Source organism: Cebus imitator, unplaced genomic scaffold (assembly GCF_001604975.1).
Source record: "Cebus imitator isolate Cc_AM_T3 unplaced genomic scaffold, Cebus_imitator-1.0 Scaffold78, whole genome shotgun sequence".
Lineage (NCBI taxonomy): Eukaryota > Metazoa > Chordata > Mammalia > Primates > Cebidae > Cebus > Cebus imitator.
In genome coordinates this window covers 1,608,567-1,628,456 of record NW_016107393.1, presented here as the reverse complement: position 1 = coordinate 1,628,456, position 19,890 = coordinate 1,608,567, and the positions used below count along the sequence as shown (strand labels likewise).

Here is a 19,890-nt window from a genome sequence, read left to right as displayed (position 1 = left end):
TTATAGGTCCAAATTCTTTATCCTTTTTGTGCCCATATCCGTTGCCACTGTAATGTTGAAATTCTTCCCATAAAAGGCAGTATACTTTTCTGGGCTCAGCCATAGGACATGCTTTGGCCAATGGGGTGTTAGCAGATATGATGAAAGCAAGAGCTTGAAATGTGCTTAGCTAATGGGGCTTGCCCCTTGTACTTTTGTCATCACAATCAGGACAGTTTTCCCCAGGGTAGGTGCTGCCCTAGGCCCCAGAATAAGCATGTGGAGCAGAAGTGCCCTTCCTGTTTGCAGACCTGGCAACTCCACTCACCTCACACCCTCTCTGTGGTTGACAGTGCCCCAGGTGATATGATCTAGCAGCCTTTTGGCCTCTTCACCTTCGCTCTCCCTCTCTCACTGTTCCAGGCCCACAGCTTCCTCCCTCTCCCTTGAACACCTGCCCCAGGGCTTTTGCACAGGCACACCCTCCCCCATTCTGCCCAGCTGGGCCCTTCTCATCACCTGTAAGTCAGTAAAATTGTCATCTCCCCAGAGAGGTCCAGGCTGTCAGACCTCATAGTCATCACTAATGCACAATACATTGCTTTTTCTATGCTTAGATAATGTTTAGATACACAAATACTTACCAATGTATTACAATTGTCTACAGTATTGAGTATAATACATGCTGTATAGGTTTGTAGCCTAGGAGCAATGGGCTACACCATATTGCCTAGGTGTGTAATAGGCTATACCATTTAGGTTTGTATAGTACATTATGTTTGAACGAGGACAAAATTGCCTAACAGCACACTTCTCAGAATGTATCCCCATCATTTAGTGATACATGACTGTACATATATGAATTTTTTCAGCTGCAGATGATAGAAATGAAAGGATAGAAATGATAAAAAATTTTCAGCTGGATTATAATCTTATTGGACCACCATGATATATGCAGTCCATCATTGGCTGTAACATCATTATAACACTTTTATTTTTCAGTTCATAGGTTTACAGATCAGGGGAACCACATCCAAAATAGACGTACACCATAAGACAGTGGAATGCAATCCTTATAAATGACTGGATGAGGCTTTTGGGGGTCCTGGGATAAGGATGAGTCTGTTTTGCTGTGGGATGGATGTAAGTAATCATGACTAAGAAGGTGGACTATAGTTGATGGAACTGATTTTTGGTCTCAGTGCTTCACACTTCCATGTGTCTACCTGCTTTGCCTTGTGACTTTGAACTTCCTCCCACAAAAGGCAAAGTATGCTTAACTGCTCCTTGATCTTGCGCTTGACTGTGGGACTTGGGTTGGCCAATGAGATGTCTGCAGATGTTACGCAAGCAGGGCTTGAACTGCTGGCACAGTGAGACTTGTCCTATTGTGCTTTTGCCATCATCGTAAGATGAGATTCCCCTAGGTAGCTGCTTCTCCCTCAGTCTGAGCTCAGCAATGAACACACTGGAGCTGCCCCAGCTGACCATACACCCACAGTCTGAATCAGAGGCTGCCCCACCAACTTGTGAGCAAAATAAATGCTTACTGCTGTATATCACTGAGATTTTGAGCTATGTCAGGAATAACTAATACAGAGGAGAAATCTCAAATTGTCAATATAAGGCCTGATTTAAAACTTGGTATCCTGGGAACTTGTTGTTAAGTGCAAAATCCTTCAATAGGCAGCTGTGGATAACAGAATAATCTTTTCCACCCAAAATGAACATTAAAAGTTCATAAAATGTTCCAAAGCACACAAAGAAATCTACATTAAGAAACACTCTCAAAACTTTAATAATCAGAATGATTTGCTGTAGATTAAACTGTAATAGGACAATCTAAAGAATGAAAATACATGGGCTGGGTGCAGTGGCTCTTGCCTGTAATCCCAGAATTTTGGGAGACTGAGGCAGGTGGATCACGAGGTCAAGAGTTTGGTCAACATGGTGAAACCCTGTCTCTACTAAGAATACAAAAATTAGGTGGGTGTGATGGCATGTGCTTGTAATCCTAGCTACTCAGGAGGCTGAGGCAGGAGAATTGCTTGAACCTGGGAGGCAGAGGTTGCAGTGAGCCGAGATCTTGCCACTGCACTCCAGCCTGGGTAACAGAGCAAGACTCCATCTCAGAAAAAAAATAATGATAATATATGTTTAGAATCCTCAAAAAGTGAGATGATGCAATAATATATATATATTTTTTTGAGATGGAGTCTTGCTCTGTCACCCATGCTGGAGGGCAGTGGCACAATCTCAGCTCACTGTAACCTCCGCCTCCTGGGTTCAAGTGATTCTCCTGTCTCTGCCTCGCAAGTAGCTGGGATTACAGGTGCACGCCACCATGCCTGGCTGATTTTTGTATTTTTAGTAGAGAAGGGGTTTCACTATGTTGGCCAGGCTGGTCTCGAAGTCCTGACCTCAGGTGATCTGCCCACCTCGGCCTCCCAAAGTGCTGGGATTACAGGTGGGAGCCATTGTGCTAGGCCACGTACATTTTTAAAAAGAATAAATTATGAAACAAAATCAGGCTAAAATGATCCAAGAATAGGTAGAAATAGTTTATTAAAAATTTACTGGACATGGTGGTGTGTGCCTGTAGTCCCAGCTGTTTGGGAGGCAGAGGCAGGAGGATGGCGGGAGTGCAGAAGTTTAAGGATGTAGAGCACTATGATTGGTCCCATCAATAGCCACTGCACTCCAACCTGGGCAACACAGTGAGACCCTGTCTCTAAAAACACAAACATTTTAAAAAATGAATAAAATAAAAGAGTTCAAAAAATTAGAACATACCAATTTAAAGATGCAATGGACATTCTAGACTGCACACAGTCTTAGAGAGAATTACTATATTTTAAGGCATTACTGAGGAAATAATGTAAAATGCAACAAAGAGATTTTTGAAAATAAGTGAGAAAATAAGTGACACAGAGAACAGACAGAGAAGCTCCAACTGTCTAATAAACTTTCAAAAGAAGAAAATAGAGAAAATTACAAAGAAGCAATATTTGAAGAGATAGAAGCAGAGAACTTTCTAAAGCTGAAGAATAACCCCTTGGAGTAAAAGTACATTTTGTACCGAGTAGGATATAATACAAACTCGTATGTAGACACATAAGAGTAAAACTGCAGGATAAAAAAAAAATTCAAGTTATCAAAGAAGGAAAAATAATTAACCATAAAGGTATAAAAATTAGACTAATAAGATTTCTAATTGAGAAAAATAAGTGACAGGATGCAATGGAATAATCATTTCAAATTGCTAAGAGAAAGTAACTCCGGATGCAGAATTCTATACTCAGCCAAAAGCTGTTATCTAAGAGTAAAAGCAAAGTAAAGGCATTTGCAGACAAAAAGAAAAAAAATGAAGCAAAACTCCAGATACATCTCACTGAAATAACCACTACAGATTTCAAGAGGAAAAGTGAATGTAAGGGCAAGAGTTAGATGCAAAATACAATGGTGATTTTTGTGGTATGTGAACTGAATACCAATAAAATTATTTTGTGTAAAAAGAAACAATGATGGGCATAAAATTGTCATGTTTGACTATTGATGTTTTAAAAAATGTATTTTGTGATAAAAATGTTGATGCTGAATTTCCAGACAACAATAAAAGGAAATGTAAGAATCGGTTAATGAGTAAACAAAATAACATCCTTTTCTTGTTTGAAAGAAAGATGTTCCAAGTAAGAAGAACATCAAAGTGGGGGGATAATAGAAAACCTTATCAGCCTGACAGAAGACCAAAACTGAAGAAGCAAATGTAAATAATGATAAACATAAAATAAAATGGTAAAAAATAAATGCTAGAGATAGGCACGATAGGCCGGGCATGGTGGCTCATGCCTGTAATCCCAACACTTTGGGAGGCCGAGGTGGGCGGATCACTTGAGGCCAGGAGTTCAAGACTAGCCTGACCAACATGGTGAAACTCTGTCTCTACTAAAAATACGGGAATGGTGGCACACATCTGTAATCCCAGCTACTTGGGAGGCTGAGGCAGGAAAATCGCTTGAATCCAGGAGGCAGAGGTTGCAGTGAGCCGAGATTGTGCCATTGCACTCCCACATGGGCAACAAGAGCGAAACTCTGTCTTAAAAAACAAACAACAACAAAAAAGAGCTAGGCACGATGGCACATACTAGAAGTCCCAGCTATTCGGGAGGATGAGGCAGGAGGATCACTTGAGTCCAGGAGTCCAAGACTAGCCTGGGCAACACAGCAAGACCACACTTCTAAATGAATGAATGAATGAATGAGTAAATAAGTAAATCTAAATGTCATTTATCACAATGAACGTAAATGGGTTAAACTGATCTAATGAATGACAGACTATCAAATTCCACAAAAACCAAAATCTAGCCACATGTTGCTTGTAAGAGATACATCCAAAGTAAAATGTCACAGAAATTTTGAAATAAAGGAATAAAAATGCACTACACAAGGTTCTGATGCTGAAAATGATAGAGGAGCTTTTATCAGACTATATATTCTATAATAATGATAAACTCTGGGGAACATATATATATATAATTAGTTCATATATATGTGAACTAATTGATAATTGACATATATATGAGCTAATTGAAGGTACCTGGAGAATCAAAAGCCGGCAGAAACCAAGGGAAGTAAACATTGAAAGAAGAAAAGCGCACTGGGTGAGATTCATGTTTATGAAACTTTACCTTAGCACAGTGACACCAGAACTCAAGCAGAAAAGTGCAGTTTTACTGGCTTGAGTCAGTGGGCACACACTGGGGATGCCTAAGCAATATGAGAGCAAGGGTGCGTCCCCCAAAAGGGATAGAGCCAAAAAACAAGTAGTTCCAACATCTATGAAAAACCTCACTCAGATTTTTTGGCTGACTCTTTGGCTGTGCATGTGCAAAGCAGACTACCAGAGGTGGTGGTGATGGAAAATGACAGCTGGAAAGCTGAAAACTCCAACAGAAATCCAGTGGCTGCCAACTGCAAAAGAGGCAGAGCTGGAAATGGGGGTCCAAACAAGCTAAGAGCCTGCTAGAATAGAAATAAAGACTCTTCATAAAAAGGTAATAGAATCTAGTCGAAACAATGTTTGATTCCCGATGTCTTATATATGATAAAGCTAAACATGTGAATGACTAATGCTACAACTGTTATTTTTACAATAGACTACTCTTTAGCCATGAAAAGGAATGAACCATTGATATGCACAACAGCATGGATGAATTTCACAGACCTCATACTGAGTGAAAGCAGATAAACACAAATGTGTACACAGTCAGCTTTCTGTATCCCTGGGTTCTACACCTGTGGATTCAACCAGCCTAGTTTGAAAATATGTGAAAAAAAAATGGATGGTTGTGCCTGCATTGAACACATATAGACTTTTTTCCTGTCATTATTTCCTTAACAATACAGTATAACAACTGCTTACATAGCATTAACATTTTACTAGGTATTGTAAGTAATCTACAGATAAAGCAAACAACAAAATGTGCATAGATTATATGCAAATGCTACACCATTTTATTTTTATTTCTGTTTGAGACAGCGTCTTGCTTTGTTACCCAGGCTGGAGTGCAGTGGCACGATCTCTGCCCCCTGGGCTCAAGTGATCTTCCCACCTCGGTTCCCCAAGTAGCTGGGACTACAGGTATGAGCCACCATGCCAGGCTAATTTTCATTTTTTTTTTTTTTTGGTAGAGATGGAGTTTAACCATGTTGCCTAGGCTGGTCTCAAACTCCTGAGGTCAAGCAATCCACCCGCCTTGGCCTCCCAAAATGCTGGAGTTACAGGCATGAGTCACTGTGCCTGGCCTACATCATTTTATACGAGACTTATCCATTTGAGCATCAGTGGATTTTGGTATTTGCAGGGAGGTCCTGAGAACATTCCTCTGCAGTTACCAAGGGACAACTGTATACTGTATGATTCCATGTAGGTGATGTTCTAGAAAACACAACACTATATAGTGTGAATGAAATCAGAAAAAGGAGATTCTTATGAGATTGATGGAAAAAGGGCATGAGGGAACTTGCTGCCCCAATAAAAATGATCTATATCTTGAAGGGATGCGATTGTCAAGAACTGTTAAGGGTCTGAGACGTTACCCTACTTGCAAGATAAAAAGCCTGCCACCGTCTCCTGCATCAGAGACAAAGGATTTCATTATCCACAACACAGTAAGCGGCTTGAGCTGCATGTCTGCCTTGGTTCCTGTCATCCCCCAAGTCTTACAGGGGTAATGCAGAGGGGCCCGAGTGGATGCCATGCATGCAGCACTGCGTGCTAGAATGAAGAACACCAAGCTTAAGGAGCCTTAATCTTTAACCAAGAGCTGTAAGTCTGCTTGCCCTTTGCCCTGGAAGGAAACATTATCTTAATTTTACTGGATAGAACTTGTCTTTTGCTCCACAGGGAGACACTATCTGTCTTCTGAGACTGTTTACTTTATAAAATCCTTAAAAAGATAGTGCCTCTGCTTACAAGACAAACAGAAACACAATAGACCCATGGGAACAGTCTCCAAAAGTGAGTTATGAGAGTGTTTACATTAATCAAGAATTATCAAATCTTACGCTTAAGCAGTGTAGACTACACTGTAATCTTTATCCCCAATAACAACAAAAAGACCCTTTAAAACAAATACAAAAACAGAGTTAGGTGTGGACAAATTACGGATGACAGAAAAGGGGGATTCCTGTGTTCTTGTGAATCCTCTAAAACCGACAGGTTTGGGAGAAGTCAGCCTGCCTTACTCAAGTGGCAGCTGACCTCACTGTAACCAATTTCTTCAAACTACATTATAGAGTTATAATAGCATATAATAATTATATAAGCTATTATATATAAGGGCAAATAAGTCATCTTTTTTCTTTCTCTTCACCATTATGTCCTTGGCAGCTAGTAAATACATGTTCCATATATTATTGTTGAACGAACTTGTACAACCAAGGTGAAAAAGGAACGAGCACTTTGACCCCAAAGTCACTAAGTCACCTCTTTATCCTGCCATCTGTAATCCTTTTCTCTTGCTTTCACATCTTCTCATCCCAGTTATACTTTTCTTATCTTTTCCTGCCACCTCATTCTTTCAAGGAGTCATAAAATGGAATAAATTTTTTTTTCACAATTACATGGTCTATTTATAATATAAAGATTTCATATTTCCTTCTTAAAAAACAAACAAACAAAACCCAGAACAGTGGTTGAATTAAACAGCCTGTAAACTTAAAAAAAAAAAAAAATTAAACAAGAGGCCTCAAAAAATTGGGTAAAAACTCATAACTGTTCCTCTCCACAGAAATCTTCAGTAAAAGGCAAAAGATGTATATGATCTGAAGATAAACCAGAGTGTCACAACGTGTGAACTTAAGTGAGGCCATGGAGTCATATTTGTTGAGCATTAATCCCAGCTCCATTTGCTATGTGTCCTGTCAGAAGTCATTTAACCTCCCTGTGCCTCACAGTATTAATTTCACAGAACTGTTAGATGGCTAAATGGGAAAATATCTCACAGTGCTTGGAACAGTAGTGATATAGTAAGAGTTTAACAAGTATCATTTATTATTCAAAAAATCATCTACATTTGTATTTGGACTGTGAACTAGGCACTAGTAGAATTGTACAAAACAAAAAAAACCCACAACATTAAAATAAAAATTAGCGTAATCTTTAAAAATAAACCTAAGTAAAACTTCAATTTGAAAAGGTAGTACCTAAATAATTATTGCAATATCTATAGAGAATACACATTTGTTTACAGAATCTCTGCAGAAGACACACATAGGAATCCTTTATGTTGTAATCCAAATGGATAAAAATTGATTTTGTGCCTATTATGTGTAAGGTGCATAGCTGTGTTTGAGGTTACAAAAATAAAGCACAGGCTTTGCTCATAAAAACCACAATTTAGTAGGGCATACAGGATACTTTTTAGATTTTTTTTTAAAAGTACAAATGTTCACCAAGGAAAAATGAAAAACAGTGAAAGGCAAATACGGCCATAAAGCTCTTTTTCTTTTCTTTCTTTCTTTCTTTCTTTTTTTTTTTTTTTTTTTTGAAAGGGAGTTTTGCTCTTGCTGCCCAGGCTGGAGTGCACTGGTGTGATCTTGGCTCACTTTCCCGGCTCAAGTGATTCTACTGCCTCAGCTTCCCGAGCAGCTGGGATTACAGGCATGCACCACCATGTCCGGCTAATTTTGTATTTTTTGTAGAGATGAGATTTCTCCATGTTGGTCAGACTGGTCTCAAATTCCCGACCTCCAGTGATCCGCCCAGACTCCCAAGTGCTGGGATTACAGGCATGAGCCACTGCCTCAGCCTCCCAAAGTGCTGGGATTACAGCTATGAGCCACCGTGCCCAGCCTGCTCTTTCAAATGCATTCTAGTTTTTTAAAAAATCATTAACCACATTATATGCAATTTTGTATTCTGTTTGCTTTCTCTAAATAGTAAGCATTATTTCCATTCTATCCCATAGTTTTGGAAGGATTTGGTGTTACATAATATTCGATTAGTGTGTGCATGTGGTAGCATCTGTAATCTTCGTTATGACCATTGATATTTAGTGTAGTGGTTAGGAGACTGGGCATCAATTTTAAGTCTGCCTGTATCTGAAGCCCAGCTTCCCCATTTGCTGGCTGTTACTTGGGCAAGTTACTTTATTTTCTGAATGTACTTCAGCTTCCTGTTGATAAAACAGGAAAAACAGTACTAACATCATAGAGTTCTGAGATATATGTAAAGTCACTCGCCCAGTGCCTGGCAATAAATCCAGCAAATAAGCAGTTTTAGACATTGTGTTTGCCTTACCAACATGCTTTCCATACCTTCTCTATTACACCGTAGTCATGCAGTTGGGAACAAGGCTAGATAGCGGATTCATTTAAACAACTCAGGCTCGTCCCATCCTTCCAGCTAGTGATTGTTTCAAACTAATCATGCATAATCCAAAGAGTCCTTGACAGTCATATGATCACGAATGAACAACCAATTTGGGCAAACAGACCTCATTGTGGCTTATACTGAGATGTGTATTAGAATTTGAGAGCAGCCTGAGCAACAAAGTGAGACCTTGTCCCCACTCCCCCAAAAAGTGTATTGATAGTTTTTCCTCCCTCAATGGGAACTGCTCTTTCATCAAAGGATAAACCCTACTTGGTAAGTTGTTCTTTGAACACATGATTTATATTTCCAATATTTTATTTAGGTTTGTTTGCATCCATATTCATAGGTAAAAGAACAGTCTGTAATTTTGATTTTTGTCTTTTCAAAGTTTCGGTGTCAAGGTAACAATAACTGCACAAAATTTAATGTGGTATACACTCACCTTTTTCTGTCTGCCAGAGAAAATTGATACACCATAGAAGTAATGTGTTTCTTAAAAGTCTGGGAGAATGCATAAAGTGATCAGGACTCATTGGAGGAGATACAATTCACTGGCTACTACATTTTATCTTTGGTTAGTGAGCTTTTGTACTTTTGTACTGAATATATATATATATATATATATTTTTTTTGAGACGGAGTGTCATTCTGTCACCAGGATGGAGTAGAGTGATCTCCTCTTACTGCAACATCCACCTCCTGGGTTCAAGCAATTCTCCTGCTTCAGCCTCTCGAGTAGCTGCAACTACAGGTGTGCGCCACCACACCCAGTTAATTTTTGTATTTTTAGTAAAGACGGGGTTTCACCATGTTGGCCAGGATGGTCTCAATCTCTTGACCTCATGATCTGCCTGCCTCGGCCTCCCAAAGTGTTGGGATTACAGGTGTGAACCACTGTGCTGGCGGCATACTGAATATTTCATAGCAAGTATTTGAGCCAAAATAGAGAATTAAGGGTGGCATTTAGTTTTTTAATAATCTCTTCTGGTTTTCATTATCTTTATTATTTCTGATTTTGATTTTTTTAAAAAAATGCATTTGCCAGGAGGTTGTCTATTTGCTTTATTTCTAATTAGTCTTATCCACATTGTTACTTTTTTCCCTTGTGTTACATGTCTAATTCATTCATTTTCATGTTCTATATAATAGTGGCTGTCAGTTTGCCTTTCAGCATAGCTTTAAATACATCTTCTCATTTTTATTTGCCATTTTGTTTTCACTCAATTTTACTGGACCTTTTTAACAAAACACTGTTTAGAAGGCTTCTAAATTATTTTTTAGGGGATTGTAATTCAATTAGTATTTTTTAGTTTTATTACCATGTGTAACTTTTGCCCTTTAAAATGCACTGCAAGGAAACTGTCAGGCTCTAACGATTGCTTTCAGCTATTACAGGCCATTCAGATGCTGAAGTAATGTACAGCAGGTGGGCACTGAATATCAGACCCATTCAATTCCTAAGGAATCCCAGGAGGCCTATAGGATCTAGGCTTAGGGTAGAAGACAGCAAGAGATGTCCTTGCAGTCAGGCCAAAGGACTAACAAAGAGGCTGGGAAGAACATGTTGGAAGTGTTTCTTTTATCCTGCTACAAATACTCTAAATCAGCTAATGTACAAAAATCTAAGAGATCTTTCTGGGTCCTCTATGCTGCTTTTGTCATGCGACATTGCTGTCTGATGGATTTGTAAACTATTTCATTTGAGAAAATTATATTTTTTCTGTACATATTAATTTTGCTTTATTACTTTTCATTTCTTGAGGATAATTTCTCCCCTGGGTCACAGAACATGTTTTGGTTTCCATCACAGTACTTACAGTATTGTGAAGGCCTTTGTACTTTCACATTTTAATCCTATATAAGTCTGCGTTTAAGTGTCAGGGTCTGTTGTCTTCACTAGTAATTGTAATTTTATCAGTGACTATGCTCCTGCTATTTAGCCTTATAACTTCTCCTTAAATTGTACTCTGAGATAGTTTTTGGGTTAAGTGTGTGTGACAGAATTGGATTTAAAGGAAAGTCTTTTGGATGAAGGAAATAATTTCATTTTGTTTTTAGAATTTAAACAGTTCAAACAGTTTTGGTCTTATGTGCTTTTTTTGACATTTGTCATACATACAATCTCACTTTTGTATTGTTCAAGGATTTGAAGAAGACATTCTATTATTAATTTTATTAACCACATTAATAGATTTGAAAAGATTCTTAATCTTACATTTATCAAAGTAAAAAAATTTAATATTTCTTTACAAAAGAGAAGGATTTTTATCCCTTACCTGCCTCTGCCCCCTGAAAAAAAGAAACTGCCATTCCTTCCTGGCCTTCATTAACTTAACCAAGGGTTATAAGCCCCACTGAAAAATTTTGGGATAAAGCATATAGTAAACTTTTTTTTTTTTAATGAAATTTGCAATTATGTTTATTATTCTAGTAGTTTCAGTGATGATTTCAATATTCACCGACTAGCCTTTCTTTCCTTATTCTTTTATTCTTAATTTTGATTCACTTTGGGAGTGTGGTGATTAATTTTTTTCCAGAAAGGGCAAATGAGCAGTACATTGTATATCCCAGAATGACTGTTACCTTTACAATTTGATTGAGTAGAAAAATCCTGGGCTACAAAACAGCAGACATTGCTCCATTCCAGATGGCATTTAAAATGTGTAGAAGAGGATCTTCAGTCTTGTGCTTTTTAAAAGTTTTAGGTCAACAATGTTTCTTCTATTAAAGCGGGTTATTGTTTATCGGGAACATCTATTAGTCAAATGATAAGTCTCTGTAATCGGTCTTTTCAACCTGCACCTTTTCTCTTGCTATATTCGTTGGAGGATGCTTTTTATCTTTTGCTCTGGTGCTTTTTGCTCATCCTATTTACACTGCAGAATCCTTTAAAGGAAAGTTTTTAAAGCACCATATATAATATCAATGAAGATATTTATGATCTGGATAATGAACAAGAAGTGGGGGAACCCCCTTCCATCTTCCCTTTGTGGGCTCATGAGAACCCATAGGAATCTGAAACGTAGTTCAGTATTCACTATTCATCGTGGATTCAATTTTCTTTAGTGCCATGACTATTTATTATTTCTGACACAAATATTTAGCTTCCCCTTTTCTTTTCTCACTCTTACTTTCTTGCTGTCTTGCCATCATAATACTCTACTGCATCATAGGGGGAGCAAAAGCAGATCTTTTCTAATATTTATTGTTCTATAAGTACTGGAAGAACAAAGGCCTTCTTTCTAAATGCTTCAGGACATTGCTCTTCTCTCCTTCTGCAGAACTGTCTGTTTCACCAGCCTCATGCTGATTTTTGCTTTATTCACTAAGAAAGAAAAACTTTAATTGAAGTAAAAGATAAATAAAAAACACATACTCCATAGAATACAGCTCAAAAGACCATCAGTTATCCCCATCCTGGTCAAGAAAGACAAGATCACCAGCACAGCATAACTCCCTTTGTGACCTTCTGCATTCCATCTGCTCAAAGGTATGTTTTGCTTGTTTCTGAACTCTGTAAATGGGAATATAACGGCACATCTTTTGTTGGCTGGTTGCTTTTGTTAAACATTATCTTAGTGAGGTTCCTTCAAATCGTTAAGTGTAGCAAGAGTTAGCTCATTTCCTTGCTATAGAGTGTTATATGCATTCTGTTCATGGACATTGGGGTTGTTCATGGACTTTGAGGCTACTGTGAATAATACTAAGAACGTTTTTCTATGTATCTTTTGGTACATATACGTACACATCTTGGTTAGATATATGCTTGAAGTAGAATTGCTGAGTTGAGGGGGTACATATGTTCAACTTTAGTAGATACTGTCAAACATTTTCCCAAGTGGTTGAGCCAACTTACATTTGCACCAGCAGTTCTTACTGCTTCACAGTCACCAGTACTTGGTATTGTCAACATTTTAATTCTTGCTGTTCATACCACTGTTAGGGTATCTTATTGTAGTTTTAACGTGCAGCTCATTAATGACTAATATGGTTGAACACTCTGAGTTTTAAAAGATTCTTAAACTTAATTGTCAAATTAAAGAGAATATTTTAATATTTCTTTACAAAAGGAATCCATCCAATCCCTGTCCTCTGCCCAAAACACAAAACAAAACCCAAAAACAAAACAAAAGAACCCTCCCCCACCAAACAAAAACCCTGCCATCTCTTTTGGTCTTTTGTGAAGTGCTTGTTCAAATCTTTTGCCCATTTAGTTACTTATTTCTCAATGAGGTTATCTAGGCCAATTGCAGAGAACTGTCAGACTCAGAATATTGCTTTCAGCTCTTTCCCAGTCTACCCAGTAAGTGCTGACATAATACCCAGCAGGTGGTCAGAGGTGTTAGGCTCATTTCATTCCCCCAGGAAATCCCAGGAGGTCTGTCAGATCTAGGGTAGAAGAGGGTAAGGGACTTCCTTGCAATAAGATAAAAGTTCTCAAGTCAAAGAAGCTGAAAAGAACATTCTATATCCCCTGCTCCCCATCTGTAAGTATCAGCTGATTTAGATCAGCTGATGTGCAGAAGCTAATAGGTCTTTTTGTGCTGGTTATGTCACCTTTGCCATTCATACTCTTCTAGTCAGAGGCAGGATCTTTTATGACTCCCCTACAGAGGTGAATGCCAGGTGTGGTTCTCTTAAATCAAGGAAACCTCCAACATAGTGCAGCTTCAGGGCCACTAGTGAAGGAATGCAGAAAGAAGCCTATTATGACAAGACTCTCAATAGCTGTCTCAAATCAATAGTATAGCTTTCGCATATGTAAGTTAATAAGGAGTGTTAGAAGATGGGAGACTAAGGTGTCATCTTGTTTTATTAACAAGATGTTCTGATGTTGAATTGGAGTCAGCCATTTTAAAAAAACCTACCCCTTACTGGTATTCTACTAAATTTTGATTTAGTAGAAATTCTAGTTTCCACTATTCTTACCCAAGTTTCTATGATTGACATGAATTTTCTTCCTATTTAATGTTTTCAAGGATATTTTTATAGAGCACCGGGAGAGGAGGTTTGCAGTGGCTTGCATTTATACTACTAATTATTATCTTTCTTATTTTCTAGATGAGAAAACAGACCCAAGAAGGCAATGTGGGTACCATATATGAAACTCACCTTCTGGGAACTGAAGGCTAATAATATCAACAAGATCTAGAAGACATGATAAATTCCTGTTACAAATAGCTAAAAGCTAATTGGTAGAAGTTGGGTATTCCAGGCACGCTGCTAATCTTTAAGGATGATGTAAGGGAGATCTACTTCCATTTTCTTTGTGTGTGAAATACCTTCTTTGAGTTAACATAGTAAATAAAACTGTAGGGATGACATTACAGTACCTGGAATAGACTCCTTGTTGCCTATGATTCCCAGATTTAGGCTAAAATTATTAGGAGATAAGTCCTGTTAGAAATTGCTGGTGAAAGAAATAAGCCAAGACGGTACCTACTGGTAGATAAATACTGGTAGAAATTGGTGATGATAAACCAAAAGTAGGTGTTATCTTTGCTAGTATACTCTTTTTTTGCCACTGTTGGTTCAGTCTTGACATTGCCAAAGCAGCTCACCCTGTCCAGTGCTCTCAGCAACTATTGTAGATTGTTTCTAAAGTCAGTCCTCCAAGCAACAGATTATAATCTTCTTCTCTACCTTCTTCAAATGATCATGCTCGCACTTACATTAAGTTATGAATGTACTAATATAGAAGAGGGAAGAAGTCTTTTGTGCCAGTGGAGAAATGATGTAAGAATGTAAAAATTATCTCCTAGGGCCAAAACCCAACACAATGGATAGGCTTTGTTTTATTTTACTTTTATTTTTGAGATGGAATCTTGCTTTGTCACCCAGGCTGCGGTGCAGTGGTGAAATCTTGGCTCACTGTAACCTCTGCCTCAGCTTCCTTAGTGGCTGGGATTACTCCAAGTGATTCTCCTGCCTTAGCCCTCCTTAGTAGCTGGGATTACAGGTGACTGCCACCACACTGGCTAGTTTTTTTGTATTTTTTTTCAGTAGAGACAGGGATTTACCATGTTGGATAGGCTGGTCTTGAACTCTTGACCTCAAGTGATCCGCCCACCTCAACCTCCCAAAGTGCTGGGATTACAGGTGTGAGCTATCACACCTGACCCAGATAGGCTTTGTTGACAAAGAGAGGAAAAAAAATGAAATTTTATACTTTTATATATCACATCTTCTAGTAAATTAGAACATAATTTTAAAGTAGATGACTTTAATTTTTTTCTAGCATTAAAAAAACAACAAAGAAACAATAAGCAAGCAAACAAAACCCTTAAAAACTCTGAGCTAATGAATGCTGCTACCTATGTCTTGCTAATGCTAGAAAATATTAATATATGAGCAAAAAAAGCAGGGAGTTTTAATATCATATACTTACAAAATCAGAAAAGAATTTGAAGAATTCAGAAAACATAGTTTCACTGAAGTTATTGTTGAGAAGCACTTTGGTTATTCTTCTGTGCTCAGTATTTCCCCCAATTTCTGGAGAAAACAGTACCAGTACTTGCCTTTTACATGGTTCTTGAGTTTTGTACCTCACATACAAACAACTGTTTAAAAATGGTCTCCTAATGCCTTCCTTCTGCCACTACTGCAGCATTTTGGTCAGACACGCAGTTTCTAAGAGTACCACAGTGGTACAGCTTAGGTTAGCTAGCTCACATGGACCTTGACATCTACATACTGCCTTCAATTCATATATGACAGTCACAGACCTCCCTTTTTCTCCGATAACCACTCAAATAAATTTTCACAGGGCCTGGTAACTTTCTCAAAGTATAGTAGGAGCTACATTTTCTACTAAGGACAAAACTTTTCTATCTTAAATAATGTCAAAGCATGGCCATTAATGAATGAACTATACCTTGCTATTTTAACTGAATACTGCTGTCTGATCTCCTACCAATACCATACCTTCAGTTCCCAGGATCCATGTGCTCTTGAGCTACTGTTTCTAGAAAAAGAAACAATGCAATCCATTTATTAGAATTCAGGTATTAAAATGGAACTTCTTATCTAATAAGGATGACCTTTTTGGTTTTTTCTTTACTGAAATCATATGCAAAAATAATTGCCCTGATTTTTAATAGCGCTTACCATCCACATATGGAACAAAGCCTGTGTGTGGCTTTACCTCTAGGTGAAAAGGCAATAGATTTCACTTGTTTTTGCCCTCACTGATTTTTAGTTTTAGTATTTATTAAAGTCACTGAAAGTTAAAATGTACCTATAAATCAAAAAAGCAATCATTTTACAAGAAGATTCACCTTAGGACTGTAAGAACACTCACATACATATAGAGGTATTTCTGTACCCTTTTGATTATTCTATTTCAGTTTTTTAGAAAATGATAATTACATCTCCTTCATACTCCTTTGACATTTAAAACAAATAACGTGATCATATGTACTTCTTCAGAGCCCCAATCTTTGGTAATTTTTTTACACAACTCACTTAAAAATAAATGTAAATAAAAAACATTAGATAAAAGCTTTGAATGGCATAAACAATTACCATGCCTTACAAACATCAATAAAAATGCTGGCCTATTACTTGTTATTTATGAGACTGTGTTTTTCAATTTCTTAATGCAATTCATATTTACTGATATTAAACTGAGGAAAAACCAGATGCATAATTCTAAAAAATGCCCAAGGTAAAAAGACTAAGAAACAACTTCTCGATGCCTTACTTTTACAACAGTTCAACCTAAGGTCCAACATATGAAACCTCCTTTAGGCCAGTATATTCCAAAGTGAATGCCACTGACCACCCCATCATAACCAAAGCTTGTTCAAAAACTCACTCCAAACCTACAGAATCAGTATACCTATATTTTAAACAAACACACAGGGTGATTCCTGTGGACACCAAAGTTTAAGAACCATAGTTTTGGCTGTGCGCAGTGCCTCATGCCTGTAATCCCAGAAATTTGGGAGGCCAAGGTGGGTGGATCACCAGAGGTCAGGAGATCCAGACCAGCCTGACCAACATGGAGAAACCCTGTCTCTACTAAAAAGATAAAATTATCTGGTGTGGTGATGCATGCCTGTAATCCTAGCTACTCAGGAGGCTTAGGCAGGAGAATTGCTCAAACCTGGGAGGAGGGGTTTGCGGCGAGCAGAGACCGTACCGTTGCACTCTAGCTTGTGCAATATGAGTAAAATTCCTCAAAAAAAGCAGTTTTAGGCATTTCAAACACCATCATTTCATTTCCATCTCAGGGCCTTAAATGAACATTGAAATGCTGTACTTTATCACCAGTGTTTACCACCACCTAGTGGTAAAGTCCCTTATTTGTGCTCTCTAAGGCTTCATTCATACTGAATAGGATCCGAATTGAGAGAGAACAAAATTCAGAGAAAGCTAAAATTTTAGACCAATGATTTCCTGGGTATTTTCCCCCACCTTTTTATCTATAGTAGATGAAATCTGTGGAACTAAAAATACTGAACATTTTCTAAATGTATTTAACCATGAAAAATTCTTTCTAGTATTCCAAGGAACATAGTTTGGAACATGTTGATTTAGAAGCAGCAAATTTGACAGTTGCTTTCAGTACCTGTAACCTACCATACAAGACCTCACTTGATGAATTTACAAGAAGGCTTTGATCAGGCTTATTTTAAATGTTACTTCTTATTTTAACTACATACTTGAGAGGTTTATTGAGCTGTACTGATTATTATTTAAAATTTTTAAAAAATAAATATGTACTAATAAAACACTGTTAGCAGTTTTAATAACTAACATTCACTGAGCATCTAAATATTTATATATTATGCTCTCATACTCAAAGTGCTCCTGAAAAGTAAACATTAAGGTGAGAAATAAACAACTAGATTACTAAATGCTATTTTTAGGTTCTAGAGTTTCCTCATTCTAAGAAAAATCTGAAATTCTAGCTTTTAAAATACAGCTTTAGGGATCAACTGCAAAAGACAGGAAGACAGGACCAAAGCTAAATAACTGAGAGGATTAAGATGAAATGCACGCAGACGCTGAAGTAAGCATTGTTTACTGAGACATGCAACTGGGAAAGAAAACAAAACAGGTTGTACTGAAAACGCAAAGTGTTTTGTAGGTAGAGAGGTATCACATGATCTCTTCAGAATTTATATTAGGATTCAAAGAAATACACCTAGATAAGGTAACTTACTCTTACCACAGCTGCTGGGACTGGCTGCCTGACTTGTAGAAGGGAGAAACCAGGATCATTTAATCTGAACAGAGAATGTGGAGGGCTGGCCAGGTATATGATAGCTAACATGTGTGAGATTCAATTTCTCCTAGAAAGCCCAGTGAAATGGGCTTTAATAGGGGAAAATTGTAGGAAATCAGATTTTGCCTCAATTGTGAAGATTAACCAAAGATGCAATGGACTCAGGTAGGAGGTAGAGAGCTCCTTCCTATAACTGTTACTTTTACACTGTTTAACCACCTGGCAGAAACATTTTTGAGGTAATTCAAGTATTACTTACATGGCAGAGCCCAATGACTTGTAAGGAACAAGTTAATCCCAATCTGTGAAAACTGAACCATATGTACAGTAAATGAGTTTGGGTATAATTATACCTATTTTTTGGCAATTAATCTACAATTCCCCTCACTTAGGTTTTTCATTGCTCTTTTTTTAAAAAAAAAAATCAAAAACAAAGAAACAGAAGACTGTGACTATTCACAGGTACAATAACAGCACACTGCAGCCTTGAACTCCTGGGCTCAGGTACTCCTATTGCCTCAGTCTCCTGAGTAGCTGGGACTACAGGCACTTGCCACTGTACCCGGCTTTGCTTTGTTTTTAAAATACATCCTCTGGCTCACTGAAAGATAGCTGGTCCAATTCTTGTCAGCAGTTTTGCCTGTGAAGATAAGATGACATTTTTTTATCTAAATTTGCTAAAATCACTGACTTTTTTTTAAGACAAGACTGTCACCCAGGCTGAATTGCAATGGTGCAATCTCAGCTCACTGCAACCTCCACTTCCCGACTTCAAGCAATTCTCCTGCCTCCCAAGTAGCTGGGATTACAGGGATGTGCCACCACGCCCTGCTAATTTTTGTATTTTTAGTAGAGAAGGGTTTCACTATGTTGGCCAGGTTGGTCTTGAACTCCTGACCTCATGATCTGCCCACCTAGGCTTCCCAAAGTGCTGGGATTACACATGTGAGCCACAGCACCCAGCCAATCACTGACTTTTAAAAGAAAGGATTTTAGTTTTCCAATGGAGATGTCCACATATAAGATACTCTATTAAGACTGCTGAATTTATTTTTATTTTATTTATTTATTTTTTTGAGACAAGAGTCTCGCTGTTGCCCAGGCTGGAGTGCAGTGGTGCAATCCGGGCTTACTGCAGCCTCCACCTCCTGGGTTCAAGTGATTCTCCCACCTCAGTAAGTAGCTGGGATTATAGGCACAAACCCTCACACCCAGCTAATTTCTGTATTTTAAGTAGAGATGGGGTTTCATCATGGTGGCCAGGATGGTCTCAATCTCCTGACTTCATGATCCACCTGCCTTGGCCTCCCAAAGTGGTATGATTACAGGTGTGAGCCACTGTGTCAGGCCAAGATTGCTGAATTTAATCTTTCATCGTTATTAGTTTGAGTCTGGAGGTGAGAGGTATAATGAGGAGATAATTATGTTTGAACAAATGTTTAGCATTTACAATACCTTTTTATAAAATGTGCCAAGTGCTTGATTTAGATACATCTTTTTGATATATATAATTCAACCACAAACCTAATAACATTTTTTGGTTACAGTTTTAAAATACAAGCAGAATAGATTCCTAATTTTTAATCTTTAGTTTAGTTTTTATTTTTAGGACAGGGTCTCACTTTGTCGTCCAGGCTGGAGCAGGACGACAAAGTGTCGAGCAGGCTGGAGCCACTATTGTGGCTCACTGTAGCCTCAGTCTTCTAGGCTCAAGCAATCCTGCCACCTCAGCCTTCTGAGTAGCTGAGACTACAGTCACATGCCACCATGCCTGGTTAATTTTGTATTTTTTTAGAGAGCG

General features: G+C 38.0%; 1 protein-coding gene and 1 non-coding gene across 2 annotated transcripts in view; both read right to left on the bottom strand.

The window, feature by feature from the left end:
• Positions 1-7,211: 7,211 nt before the first annotated feature.
• LOC119471918 lies at positions 7,212-7,325 on the bottom strand. Its single transcript, XR_005201018.1, has one exon. It is a non-coding gene; the product is annotated as a U5 spliceosomal RNA (small nuclear RNA).
• Positions 7,326-12,398: 5,073 nt separating this feature from the next.
• RBM45 (RNA binding motif protein 45) overlaps positions 12,399-19,890 on the bottom strand; it is a 474,379-nt gene continuing 466,887 nt past the window's right edge. Inside the window, exon 10 of the mRNA XM_037740024.1 lies at positions 12,399-15,821. The gene's annotated coding sequence lies outside the window, so the exon portion shown is untranslated. The remainder of the gene's footprint in view (positions 15,822-19,890) is intronic.